We start from the raw sequence: 15566 nt of genomic DNA on the forward strand, positions 1-15566 counted from the left end.
TTTCCTTTCCTTCCCTTTCCTCTCCTTTCCTTTCCTTTCCTTTCCTTTCCTTTCCCCTTCCTTCTCTTTTCCCCCCAAATCTAGAGCATCTGTGGTCCTGATGGAGCTTGGCTCTGGCACCTAGCTACCTTAATGGCTTCCTTATGCTTCCTTCTCTCCCAGGAGGACTATCTCCCAGAAGAAAAGAGAAACCTCAAGGCTGTAATTATTTGAAAAAGTTACACTGTTAGGCCAAAACGAGAACCAAGATGGATAACTGGTGCTAATATTCCGGTAGATGATCAGAGATTCCAGATGGCTCAGGACCTCTTATGTATCCAAGACAATCTACTTCGCTTCTTTAAAAGCACTCAGCATCCAAGAATGTAGGACAGTGGATTGATTCCTCAGGTTCCCTTTGCTCTAAAAAAAACTTCTAGAGGAGAAAATACTATTCTCGGATTCTTATTTCTTTGCCACCATTGATTTTGTGGCTCTTTCATACTCCTTGTGGCCATTAATGAAAGTTATTCTATTAAACATCATAAATATATTACCAGAACCTTTTTCTGGTGAGGTCCTTGGAACATTGGTCATCCTGAACATCTCAGATACTGGAGATGTCTTGGATATTAGAGAAGCATTTTTCACTATAAGCCTTCCCACTATCTCAAATAACATTCTGTTTCACAGGATTTGTTTATCTTTGCTTAATGGCTGGCTGCTGAGCAAGAATTTTATAGTGAATATAGTGTATAAACAATGTTTTGTGAGCTGTTTGTTTTGAAATTTCTCCTTGTTTCATACCATCATCACTATTATTGACAAGAATTTCCATCTTATTTTTAAAAATAATATGTTTTCCAATTATGTAACTACTTTGTTTTAGCATCTTATGTAATTATTGAATTTTCATTTTGAATCAAGTATCTGGTATGTATTATATCAAGAGGAAGTAATAACAATAAAAAACAAATAATGGGTAATCCTTGCTGTAAGGATTAATTTGGAGTTTTTTATTCAAATGACCAGAAATTGTAGGGTATTCCGAGACACTGCTTGTTGCTAAATCCTAAAAGAAATAAAGAGTCGAAATGGTAGACAGAGACCTGCAAACATTTTTGAGCAACCAGTACCTCAATTTGGGTTCTCATACATTGTTTTCCTGGGTTAATTATTGTGAAGAATATTTAATAAAGGTATAAAGGAAGTTAGCATTAACATAGTGTATTGGCCAAATTTTCTCATCTGTGCCAATGAATATTTATATTTGATTAATTTATTGACTGTGTAATATGTATTGATTGGTTCAGGTATAAATAACCTTATTCCTAGAGAGTTTACAATATTGTGTGAGAATCACATTCTTGCATGCACATGCAATCCAAATCCATAGATTGTTATGCCAAAGGTAAACATATAGAATTCAAAGTGGGGTGCCTGAGAGCATGTCCTGGCAATCAGGGAGTCTTTAGGCTGTATTGAAGATCCACTTAAAGGGAATAAGATTGGAGTCAGTATACTGCTGTATCAATTCATGTTATTGATGTGGGCTTAAAGTATACCAATGTAATTGAAAAAGGTGATTTGAAAAATTGTAGGTTAGGCACATAGAACTAATTAGTTGCTTAGTATGAGGGGACTACACCAAGGAGGTGTGCCTCACCATTTTTGGTCTTGTATGATGTTTCTGGTGATGGTACCAATAGATAAAAAGTAAGGGAACTCTTAGCAAACAAGGAATAGAGGGGCATTTCTTTAACTTGAAATAGAACATCTATAAAAACCTACAGCTGAGATTATATTTAATAATGATGAAATAGAAGCTTTCCTGCTAAGTTAGGAATTAGGCAAGAATGTCCTCTCTCACCATATCTCTTCAGCATCCTTTTGGAAGTCTTAGGTAATGTAACAGACAAAGAGAAAATATAATGGGCTGAATGATGTATCTCCAAACTCATATGTTGAAGCCCTATCCCTGAGTACCTCGGTGTGTGAGTATATTTGGAGATAGAGCCTTCAAAGAAGTAATCTAAATAAGACTGTTACAGCTGGGGTCTAATACAGTCTTGCTAGTGTCTTTATAAGAAAATATTAGGACAGACAGAAAGGCACTAGAGGTGCTTATGCACTCAGGGTCGACCATGTGAAGAGGAAGCAAGAGGGCAGACATCTGCAAGTCAAGGATAGGAGCCGCTGATATTTACTTATGGCACCTTGATTCAGGGTTTTCAGTCTTCAGAACTGGGAGAAAAAAATTGGCGGTTAGGGCATCCTGTGGTTGGTATTTTGTTATGGCAACCCAGGCAAATTACTGTAAAGCATTATACAGAATGAAAAGAAGAATAAATTGATATTTGTTCACAGGTGACAGTTGTCTATGTAGAAAACCTGAAAGAATTGTCCAAACACCCTCCTACAACTAAAAAGAAATATGAGAGTGTTTTAGGATACATGGTTACTATACAAAAGTTAATTGCTTTCCATATATCAGTAATGGTCAAGTAGGACTTAAAATTAAAAGCACAATACTATTTATATTATCAGTTTTCCTAATAAAATACTTAAGCGTAAATCTCAGAAATATGTATAGTATCTTTAGATGGAAAAGTTTAAATTCTACTGGAAGAAATAAAAGAAGACCTATATAAATGGAGAACCATTGCATGCAGAGGAAGACAATATTGTCAACACATCATTTCTTCCCAACTTGCTGTGTACACTAAATGCAATCCCAATCAAAATTTTGGGAAGTAATTTTTTGTTAGTGACAAACTTTAGATATTATAATGAAGTTATATGAAAAGATAAAAAGCCATAGTAGCCAACACAATATTAAAAGAGAAGAGCAGAATGGGAGGGCTGATGCTACACAATTTCACTTATACACAATGACACAGCTACACCAATCCAAACAGTGTGGTATTGGTGAAAGAATAAACAAAAAAATAAATTGAATAAAACAGAGAAACTAGAAATAGAGCTGCATCAATAGACTCAACTTACCTTTTACAAGGGAACAAAGCAAAAATAATATAATGGAGAAATGACAGGATGTTCAATAAAGAGTTCTGGAACACCTGGACATCCACATGCAAAACGTGAGCACAGACAAAGACTTTATGACATTCACAAAAATTAACTCAAAAGAGTTGTAAACTTAATTGTAAAACTCAAAATTACAAAACTCTTGGAAGATAATACAGGAGAAATCTAGATGACTTTGTGTTTGGTGATGCCTTGTTAGATACAACATCAGGGCATGATCCATGAAAAGCCTAACTGATAAGTTGAACTTCACTAAATAAAAAATTCTCCTCTGTGAAAGACACTTTTAGCAATTAAGAAGAAAAGACATACTCTCAGGGAAAATATGTAGAAAAGGTATGTCTAATTAAGGATATCCAACATATGCAAAGAACACTTAATACTCAAGTATAAGAAAGCAAATAACCCTATTAAAAAATGGACCAATGATGTTAACAGACACCTCATCAAGGATGGCAGATAAACATAAGGTGTTCCCTATCATATATAATCAAGGAATGTAATATAAAACAAGGATGGGATACGACGATGCACCTATCAGAAAAACCAAATTGCAGAATACGGACAACATCAAATCATTGCATGTGGAGCAACAGAACACTTAAACATCACTAATGGGTACTAGAAAATAGTACAGTGACTTGGAATACAGTTTGGCAGTTTCACACAAAACTAAACACACTCTTACTGATCTATGATATAGCAAGTATGTTGCTTGGTATTTATTCAAAGGAGCTGAAAATTTAGGTCTGTACCAAAACCAGCACATGGAAGTTTAAAGCAGCTTTATTCATAATTGCCAAACTTTGGAAGCAATCAAGATTTCTTTCAGTAAGTGGCTGGATAAATAAACCATGGTATATTCAAGGAATAAAATATTATTTAGTGCTAAAAATATTGAACTATCAAGTTGTGAAAAGACCAGGAGGAAGCTGAAATACCTATTGCTCTTTGGAAGAAACCACTCTGGAAAGAGTACCTACGTATGAGTCCAAATATGGAATTCTGGAAAAGGCAAAACTATAGAGTGAGGAAAAAGATAAGTGGTGGCTAGGGCTGTGAGTGGAGGGAGGGATGAACAGCAGAGCAGAAAAGATTTTTAGGGCAAAAGATTGTATGATTCCATCATTATGGATACATGCCATTTATGTTTGTTCAAACCCATAAAATATATGATACCAAGGGTGAACCCTTGAGCGAACTGGATTTTGGATGATAATGGGTGTCATTATAGGTTCATCAATTGTCATAAACATACCAGTATGGTGAGGAGTGTTGGCAATGGAGGAAGGTATGTATGTGTGGAGGCAGGGGATATCTGATAAATCTCTGTACCTTAAACTTCCCTAACAAATTAAAGTCTTAGTTAAAAACGAAACAGAAAGAAAGAACAGTATACAACAACTACTACTACACCCCTACTAGAATGTCCAAAATAGAAACCAGACTCTACCAAATGCTGGGAAGGATGTGGAATAGAGTAATCCTCACTCATTGCTATGGTGAATGCAAAATGGTACAGTCACTTTGGAAGACAGTTTTTCAATTTCATACAAAACTAAACATACTCTTACTATACAATCCAGCAATTGTGCTGCTTGATATTTACCTAAACAAGTTGAAAACTCTCAGGTCCACACAGGATCCTGCACATCAATGTTTCTAGCAGCTTTATTCATAATTGCAAAAACATGGAAATTACCAAAATATCCTTCAGCAGGTAAATTAAATATAGACTGTGATACATCCAGACATTGGAACAATATTCAGCACTAAAAAGAAATGAGCTAAGAGACACCTCGGTGGCTCAGTTGGTTAAGAATCCGACTCTCGGTTTCGACTCAGGTCTTGAACCCAGGGTCCTGGGATTGAGTCCCATGTCAGGCTCTTCGCTGGATGGGGAGTCTGCGTAAGATTCTTTCCCACTCTCTTTCTGCCCCTCTCTTGCTTTCTCTCTCTCTCTCTAAAAAATAAAATAAAATAAAATAAAATAAAATAAAATAAAATAAAATAAAATAAAATAAATAAAATAAAGTAAAAAAAGAAAACAATGAGCTAAGTCTTTCAAACAGTGAAAGGACATGAGACGGCTGTAAATATGTCTGATTAAGTGAAAGAAGCCAATCTGAAAATGGTATGTACTGCCTGATTCCAACTATATAGCATTTGTCAGTTATTGTACCTTTAACCTCCAGAATATGTTTTTGAAATAATTTTTGTATTTTTATTGTTGTTGGGATTTTTTGCTGTTTTGGTTTTTTGACTGTATTATTCAAATATATTTGCTCTGGGAAACCCTTTGTGTCCCTTCCCAGAGACACAACCTTAGGCTAGTGTGTACTCTTGGGTAACTGTGGTTTTAACTGGTTAGCTTTGGCTGTGTCCTCCCCTGATCATTTTGTTGACTGATGTGCCTCTGGAGGTTTCCCGCTGAGCAGAGAGACTCCATAAATTCTTCTTGTTCTATTGCTCTGAAACTTTGTGGGGCATTTGTTTCTCTACTGTCTGATCCAATTGTTTCTACCCCTCTGCAAGGATGTTCTTTAAGGCCAGTCTTAGAGGTTTGTTCCAATCCCAGAAGGGCTTTCTTAGCTGTCTCCTTCCCTGCTTCTCTCTAGTAAACATCTAGTTGGTCTACAGTTAGGTTTTTGCTCTCATGGGACTACTAGACTTCTCTTAATGTCTTATTACCAAATGTGCATTGTGTCTGAGAGTCACTTAAGCTAGAATTTTCCCACGCTTTGTCCCAAATAAAGTCAGTTCACTTGACGAGAGTCTGGAGCCTCTGTTATTACTGCTTGCTTTTCATTCCAGGTAAAACCTGTTCCACTGTTCTGGAACTAGAGCAGGAGCAGTGGCCCAGTTTTCTCACATAGACACCCTGGTTTTATGGGCAGATTTCTGCTGAGGTCAGTACACCGCGATCTTCTAAACTTATCTCTCTTGGCACAAAAACCTCTACCCTTTGAACTGATGCAATTGAAGTTGGAGCCCTATAATTCTTGGCCTTCATGCTTGGGGTAGACCTTCTATATTATGAGTGGATCCTGGGTAGAGGTAGAGACCTCTGACATTTTAGCCACTCTTGCCTTGAGTAGAGTTTCTGCAGGCGGAGGTGGAGGGGATAAGAAATGTTTTCAGCCTGCCACTCTTAAGATGATATGGTAGCCCTTGACTGGGATCTAGGGGAAGAAGATTCTGCACTTGCCTGTGTTCTTCCTATCATTCTGGTCTGGGAGAGGGGAGAGACGGAGTAGGCCCTTGTTCAAATACATATCATGTGAGTGTTCATATTGGCTTTATTCACAATATTTAAAAGGCGATAACACCTCAAAAGTCCATCAATTTAAGAGTGCATAAACAAAATTTGGTGTTTGTGTACAACAGAAAATGGAATGCTACTGAATAATAAAAAGAATGAATTACTTATACACATGACAAAATGAATAAATTCAAATTCATTTTACTCAGTAAAAGAAGCCTGCCAGGAAAGAGTGCATATTGTATGCAGATTAAATAGGTAGATAGACAGATGGTAGGCCAAAAAAAAAAAAAAAAAAAAAAAAATAATTGTTACTGTNGGGGTTGAGAAGAGGCATGATTTAAATACAGGCATGATAAATCTTTTTGAGGTGATAGAAAAATTCTGTATCTTGTGGTGCCTGGCTGGTCCAGGCAGAAGAGCAGGCGATTCTTGATCTCAGGGTCATCTGTTCAAACCCCGTGTTGGGTGTAGAGATTACATAAATAGATTTTTAAAAACTTTAAAATAACAGTTAGGTATCTTAGTCTGGTGAGGGTCTCACTGATGTATAAAACTGCCAAAACTCAGAATTGTATACTCTGAAGGAATACAGTTTATTTTACACCAACTATTTCTCAATACAGTGCTTGAAGAAAGAATTGGGTGGATCTTTTTTTTTAGTTTGAAGGAGTTGCATTTTAGAGCAATGACCCAGAGATGTCTCTCTCTCTCTTTTGGATTGAAGTTTTAATTTTGGCCTAAAAAACAGGAAACTACTGAAAACATAGAAGATATTTATTATATAAAAAATCTCAATAATAAAAGTAGGCTCAAACCTTTTACTGTAATTGTTAGTTTAGCAGCTGTGGAGTGAGGATTCACTACCTTTAACACTATCATTGACATTAAGAAACTTTACTAGTTATTGACAGTACAGTCAGCTATCATTACACATTTACGGGGAAGTCATTAGATGAGTTTGAAGAAGTTCCTTATGTGCATAAAATTCTAGACAATGGGTGGGTGAAATGGGTGAAAGGGATTAAGAGTTTACTTACCAATATGTGATAGGGAAAAATCTGTTATAACAGGGCCGACAGGACTGATAGGGGAATTTCAGCCCCTGCCCAAAGACCCCCTTCCAGGTGTTCCTTCCCACCCGGCTTGCCCCGCACAAATAGACTATAAATTGTCACCTCCGTTTATGCTCAGGACCCATTCCGCTGGAGAATGATCTCCTCTGAGCCCACCGTGGTAAAATAAACCTCCTGCCTTCCCAGATCTCCGTGCTACTTGGTTCTTCTGCTGGCTGATCCAGACCTGATTCCATAACAATGAGCACAAAGCAACGATGTATTGAAGTGTTGAATCACTGTTTTGTACACCTGAAACTAATATAACACTGTATGTTAACTCTACTGGAATTAAAATAAAAACTTTAATAAAAAAATCATGTAATGGCAAAATTAAAATATTAGCTATATATTATTAAAATGTTATGAAGGATCAGGAATTTGTATTAGATAATACTAAGTCCATGAGACTGTTATTCTATTAGGCAGTGAAAGAAGTTAATGAGTTATTATATTTTAGATCATAATTTTGCTGAGTATTTACCAAGAAAGTAACATAATAGGGGCACCTGGGTGGCTCAGTGGGTTAAGCGCCTGACTTCGGCTCAGGTCGAGCCCCGCATCTGGCTCTGTGCTGACAGCTAGCTCAGAGCCTGGAGCCTGGAGCCTGTTTCAGATCCTGTATCTCCGTCTCTCTCTGACCCTCCCCTGCTCATGCTGTCTCTCTCTCTCAGAAATAAATAAAACATTAAAAAATTTTAAAAAGAAAAAAAAGAAAGTAACATATCATCTGATATTTGTCACATTGAATTTCTATTCCTAGTATATTTATCATTAAATAAATCGTTACCTAAAGTAAAACTATAACCTAAAATACAAGGACTGCATATAATCTGTATGATAGCTAAGCCATCATGATTGCCTGTCAGTGTCTGAATCATTAAGAGACAGTACAGGGGCACCTGGGTGGCTCAGTCGGTTGAGCAGCCGACTTCGGCTCAGGTCATGATCTCACAGTTTGTGAGTTTGAGCCCCGCATCAGGCTCTGTGCTGATAGCCTGGAGCCTACTTCTGATTCTGCGTCTCCCTCTCTCTCTGCTCCACCTCTGCTTGTACTGTCTCTCAAAAATGAATAAACATTGGGGCGCCTGGGTGGCTCAGTCGGTTAAGCGTCCGACTTTCGCTTAGGTCATGATCTCGCGGTTCGTGGGTTCGAGCCCCGCGTCGGGCTCTGTGCTGACTGCCAGCTCAGAGCCTGGAGCCTGTTTCAGAGTCTGTGACTCCCTCTCTCTCTGACCCTCCCCTGCTCGCGCTGTCTCTCTCTCTCTCTCCTAGAAATAAATAAAACATTAAAAAAATTTAAAAAAAATGAATAAACATTAAAAAAATTTAAAAAAAAACAGTACAAAATATGTTTAGAAATGTTTTACCTTCTTTTACCTATAACTTTTTGATTTCCGTTATTACTGTGCCATCTCTGAAAATAGAATAAAATGTGATTAGGTGTTGCTATGTTAAAATTAATAACATCAAAACAATCACTAAGTCTAGATATCATTTTCTAAAGCTCATTCCAAATCTATGTTCATTTTCTCAGGTAAAGGATATTGTTCCCGAATAAATCATTTCTATTGCCTTCTTATATATATTTTATTTCCATTAGTGGTTGTGTCATTAAATGTATTACCTATTAAGTTAGCCATTTTCATTGAAGCAGAGAAAGATGTGGCTAAACATCCCAATCCACATATGACAATGAATAACTTTTTATCAAAGCTCATCAATTCAAGGGCTCTCACACTTTAGTCAGGGCAGGCAGACTTAAGGAATATATATAAAGGAGACTTCCTTTCTTGTATTCTATTATGCATTATAGATCTTAAAATAAGGACAATGGGATAACCATGGGTATTTGAGGACCATAACAACCTTGGGTCTCCAGAGTCCATGATCACTTGGTAGAATATCAACAGTACATACTTTACTTCTGATACTTTTCTTCAGGATGTTTCCACATTGAGGTTTGCTCATCCTCTGTGATGGACTCCACTGGGAGAAGAGTAATCGTAAAGTCAATTATGGAGACAGAAGTGCAGGTTTGAGGGCTGTTGTCCATGAGGACGGCAGTAATCTCAGAAAAAAGCAAATAATCTAATAATAGTCCAAATACAAGCAGCTTTCCTTCTCTGGTTGTGTGTATCCCTTGGGAAATTTGTATGGACTTTATCTCCTTCATTGATAAGGAAAATTTTTTTGGTAATTATTATAGCATACATAATGGTAAGCATGAGGAAACAGATTTAAACGTTCGTGATATATAAGTTCAAGATGAATGAATATATTAAATCATCATATATTACATTTCCTATGCTTTAAAAAATATAGAAATTAACTTCAAATTATGATTTACCTGTATTCCCTGATGTCAATGTATTTCATGATATTACAAAGGCCCTCTAATCATACAGTCAGATAATGTTTTGCTAATTCTAAGCTTTCTTATGTGTAAATACTAAATACTTTGAAAATATAGTGGAAGAAATGATAATATTAAAATTTATTTTAAAATTCTTAGTAAGATATGTAAAAAGATTATGATCTGTATTACAAAATCCTCTTAGTAAGATATGTAAAAAGATCATGCTCTGTATTACAAAATCCTCAATAATTATGTGTGACCTAAAGACTACAGTAAAACTAGAGACATAATACTCTATTTAATGAAACAGAGTATTATATTTTTATATATATATGTATATTTTTATATATGCCATTTTACTCTGAATATTCCCATAACTTAAATATAGTTCTTTTTTTAAAAAAATTATTTCTAGAATTATCTAGAAATTTTTTAGTGTGCAGATAGCAAAACATATGAGGCCAGAAGTTTTCTTTATTATAACGCAGTATTAGTAGAAGCTTGGTAAGTGTAGGAAGAGTAAACAGTTTAAGTATCTTAAACTGGAAATTACTAATTAAGGTGAACTGAGGTCTGTGAAATTTGGAAAGACTGGAGGAACTTCTCAGTGACACGCTAAGGATGCTTAGGCAATATAGTAAAATTCACAAAGATAGGCCACCATTGGTGATCCGATTTAAAAATACAGAACCTTAACTGTGGTCCAAGGATCAGATACATGGAAGCCAAAAGATGTCACTGCTTCTTCGTCCATTGAAATAACTTCTCTAGGAAGTTAGGGACTCAACAATACTGCAGAAAATAGCCCACATGTATTCATGAGCTTCCAGAGGTGACATTTCCTTAGTAAAAAATGTCAAAAGGAATAGAAAATTGATCCCCAACTCACTGAGCCCTTTCCAATTCTAAGTTTGTGTGGATCTCATTGGTAGAACAAAATCTGTGCCAAACCATTGCATTAGGAGACATACGAACTTTCCAATTTCTGCAACTAGAAAGCACATGGAATAGAGCTTAGCTATCCAATCTATAAAATGTGCCAGAATCCAATTCCTCAAAATCCCACAAAGGCATTAGCAATAAAAACATGCTAGTGCTCAAAATACATAAGAACATTTACTGTCATTCGCAATAGATGGGACATAAAGAAACCCTCAAAGAGTCAACGATTGAAGTCAGTGTGTGTGCGATCTTTGATGATGGCCAGCTTAATATAGAAATCAATAACAATTAGATAATTAATTGAGAAGGGTTATGGGCATGGACATTAAAGATACTTTCTAAAACTCAATGGATTAAAAAGAAATCAAATTAAATTTTGACTAATTTTGAACTAAATAGTGCATTGTTATGTCTAAACTTCTGCAATGCAGTAAAAGAAGTACAGAGAGAGAAATATACAAAGCACTATAGGTAAATACTATAAACAAGAAAAACCAAGAACAACTAGATTAATCTATTTTAATATAGTGAAAGAGAAAACAAAAAAGGAAGGTAAATAATACAGATTAAAAAAATCATAAAATAGAAAAATATGGATAATGTAGGATATTCACATGGCTTAACATTTTTTTCTATTGGTTATTTTAGTATGTTTTATTAAGTTTTATATTTTAATTCCAGTATAGTTAACATACATGTCATATAAGTCTCAGGTGTATAAATAGTAATTCTTCATTTGTATACCTTATTACATGCTTGTCATGATAAGTATACTCTCTAATCCCCTTCCTTTATTTCCCCCATCTCCCCAGGCACCTCCCCTCCTCCCCTCTGGTAACCATCAGTATTTTTTCCTATAGTTAAGAGTTTGTTTCTTGGTTTCTCTGTCTTTGTCTCTCTCTCTTTTTCCCTTTGCTATTTAGTTTTGTTTCTTAAATTTCACATATATGTGAAATCATATGGTATTTGTCTTTCTCTGACTGAATTATCTTGCTATCTCCATTATACTCTCTAGCTCCATTTATGTCATTGCAGATGGCAAGATTTCATTCTTTTTTATAGCTGAATAATATTCCATTGTATATTTAGCCCACATCTTTTTTTATCCATTTGTCTATTGATGGACACTTGGCCACATCCATAAGTTGGCAATAATGCTGAAATGAACATAGGGGTGTGTGTATCCCTCTGAATTAATGTTTTCATATTTTTTGGGTAAATGCCCAGTAGTGTGATTGCCAGATCATCTTGTAGTTCTATTTTTAACTTATTGAGGAAACTCCATACTGTTTTCCAAAGTGGTTGCGCCAGTTCACCTTCCCACTGACAGCACATGAATGTTCATTCATGGAGAACTACATTTTCACCCACACTTGTCGTTTCTTTGTTTTTGACTTTTAGCCATTCTGACAGGTGTGAGGTGATCACATGGCTTGACATTGATTTTCAGAAAGACTAGTAAGATGTACAATACCCTAACCAATATAACAGTGGGAAAACAGCAACATTAAATCACAAATATCAGGAATGAAAAAGGGATAGCACTACAGACAGATATTTAAAAATATATATATACAGTTCATCCTTGAACAACATGAACTTGAACTGCATGGGTCCACTTCAACACAGATTTTTTTCAATAAATAAAGTACAGTGATGTAAATGTATTGTCTCTTCCTTATGATTTTCTTAATAACATTTTCTTTTCTCTAGCTTACTTAATTGTAGGAAAACAGCATGTAACACATATAACACAAAATGTATATTAATCAACTGTTTATGTTATCAGTGAGTCTTCTGGTTGACTGTAAGCTATTAGCAGCTGCATTTTTAGGGAGTCAAGAGTTATATGCAGATTGTTGGCTACATGGGAGTTCTATATTTCCAAACCCTGGTCAGAGGTTCAATTGTATAATAAACAATATTTTTACCAAAAATTAATGATTTTTTAAATAAAATATTTTTAAGTGGATCAAGATGATGTATAAAGGAGAAATATAAATTTTAAAGTATCTAGTAAAGAAATTAAAACTTTTATTAATAATTTTCCCATGAAAAATGATTCTTTTGTAATTGGCTTCACTAGTGTTTACTACCAAACATTTAAGAAAGAAACAAGACCATTCTTACAAACTCAAGATTCATTATAAAGACAATATTTCCTGCTGTATTTATGAGTCTGTCATAATTCTCATTTAGAAATTAAAATACAAATTTTAGATTTGTCTGTCTCATAAATTTCACTTCAAAAGCTTTATAGAGAATATAAACAAATAAAATATATCAATATATATAAAGAATAGTAACCTCTCACTGAAATGTGTGTTGACACAAATATAAATGTCTTTTAATATTTAAAAAAATAATGAATTTAACATATTTCTACATCTAGTCATTATTTTCTGTGAATTTTTATACAGTAAAACTAATAAACAATTATCTGTCATGAAGTATATTAATTAAGGGACTATTGCAATGGTTAAATAAAAAGAAATAAATCAGGGGACAAAATAGTCCAAATATAAACATATATGTAGATATATATGTGTAAATAAGCATATCTGTCTATCTATGTTCAATTAACTTTTGATTCTGTTTATTTTTTTACATTTATTTATTTATTTTGAGAGAGAGAAAGAGAGAATGCCAGCAGGGGAGGAGCAAAAAGAGAGGAAGAGAGAATCCCAAGCAGGCTCTGTATTGTCATTGTAGAGCCTGATGTGAGTCTTGAACTCATGACCTGAGCCCATATAGAGTTAGACACTTAATTGAGCCACCCAGATGTCCCTGTTCAATAAACTTTTGAAATAGGTGCTATGGGAATTCAATGACAACACATTATTTTTTAACAAATGGTGCTAGAAAAAGTGGGCTTCTTTAAGTAAAAGTCTGAAGCATAAATGTTTCACTAATACAAAGACAACTCAAAACAACTTTTTTCCTAAATATGAAACTTGAAGCTTTATAATTTCCATCAACTGGTGAATCTCTGTATGTGTGCAATGATGTGCAACTCCAGCAAACAAGAAATAAACTAATGATATATACAAATACATGGATAAATATTAAAAGTATTATTCAAGGTGAAAAAAGAGACGCTCAAAAGCTACAAACTACATCATTCCTTTTCTGTGACAATACAAAATAAACAAAACCATAGGACAATGTAGATTTTTTAAGGGCTGTGGGTAAAGAGTAGGGATTGACTACAAAGGTGCATGAGGAAATGTTTTGGAGTGATGGAGATATTATTTATTTTGACTTTGTCAAATTTTACAAAAGCATGCACCTGAAATTTACTGTTTGCAATTTTTAATTCCCTAAACCTGCCAAAAAAAACAAACAAACAAACCCAGAAAACAAAACAAAACGATAGGTTAATTTTGGTGGTGTGAAAAATCAGTATAGCTGATGTGTCTTTTGGGTTCTGTATTTTGGGGGACAGAAAAACTGGGAGTTTCTGTTTTACTCTGGTGTTTGCTGTGTTGGCCTGGGAAGTGGATTTATGTATATATCTGTTAGTTATTTTAAATTGACACCACTGACTTCATACGCTCTTCTGTATGTAGGACACATTTAACAATGAAAACAAAGCAAATAATGTAAGAATTTTAATCTTAAAATGTCAATATTTCCATTACCTAGATTATCTAATCTCAGATCTATTATACTTATGATAAAAATGTCAAATGGCAAATTAATCTTTGCAGTGGATTACATGGTTTATTTTCAAATTATTTTTAGATGTAACTAATTAAAAATTGTAGAGTTATTGTTTTTCACCTCTGAGTGTGAGTGCTTCTTTTGGCTGTAGAAAGCTAACTTTGAGATCTAGCGCTTCCACTTCTGAACTGGGCACCTGCTGGAATGTAATTCTCCTGGAATTCCTGTGCCCTCAAAACCTTTGCAATACTGTATTATCACAGAAACATAATAGTACCACTGGGCTGGCGGTTATGGGGTGGGGGATATAAGAAAGGCAAGGCTAATTTTACTTACCTGAAATACAGCAATGATGGTAAGATGGCTATGAGGATGAGATGTGATAATACATATGCAGTGATCAGACAATTATAAATGCTTTCTGCTTTTTAACATTCAATGTGTGGAACTTACTGTGACTGATACCAAAGTAGAGTTTATATTAGTACCTCATGCTTCAGACTGAGGTTTTCTTGGTTAAACTGAGGTTCATCTAAATCATGGAGTCAAAAGGGTCATCATTTCTGTCTTTTCTCCTGATGTCCCCATGTTTGTGAGGGTTGTGAACCATGAGAAGTATGGCAACTCTCTCAAGATTGCCAGCAATACCTCTGCACCACTAACTATTTGGCCTCTGGTTAAGGTCATTCATGACAACTTTGGCATCACGGAGGGACTCATGTCCGCATCCGTGCCATCACTGCCACCTAGAAACTGTGGATGGCTTTTCTGGAAAGCTGTTGTGTGGTGACCTAGGAGCTTTCCAAAACATCATCCCTATTTCTATTGGCTGTGGGTAAGGTCATCCCTGAGCTGAATGGGAAGTTCACTGGCATGGCCTTTCGTGTCTCCACCCTCAAAGTGTCAGGTGTGAATCTAACCTGTTGCCTGGAGAGAGTTGCCAAAAGGATATCAAAATGTGGTGCAGTGGGCATCAGAGGGCACCCTCGAGGAAATTCTGGGCTACACTGAAAACCAGGTTGTCTCCTGTGACTCTAACAATGACACTCACTCTTCCATTTTTGATGCAGGGGCTGGCATTTCCCTCAATGACCAATTTGCCAAGCTCACTTCCTGTTACCACAATGAATTTGGCTATAGCAACAGGGTAGTAGACTTTATAGTCCACATGGCCTCCAAGGAGTTAAGAGCCCCCTGA

At 35.5% G+C, this 15566-nt stretch overlaps 1 pseudogene; it reads left to right on the forward strand.

Moving 5' to 3' along the window:
• Positions 1 to 14717: 14717 nt before the first annotated feature.
• LOC144222988 (glyceraldehyde-3-phosphate dehydrogenase pseudogene) lies at positions 14718 to 15566 on the forward strand (annotated as a pseudogene).

The sequence above is a fragment of the Crocuta crocuta genome, unplaced genomic scaffold (assembly GCF_008692635.1).
Source record: "Crocuta crocuta isolate KB4526 unplaced genomic scaffold, BGI_CrCroc_1.0 scaffold30, whole genome shotgun sequence".
NCBI lineage: Eukaryota > Metazoa > Chordata > Mammalia > Carnivora > Hyaenidae > Crocuta > Crocuta crocuta.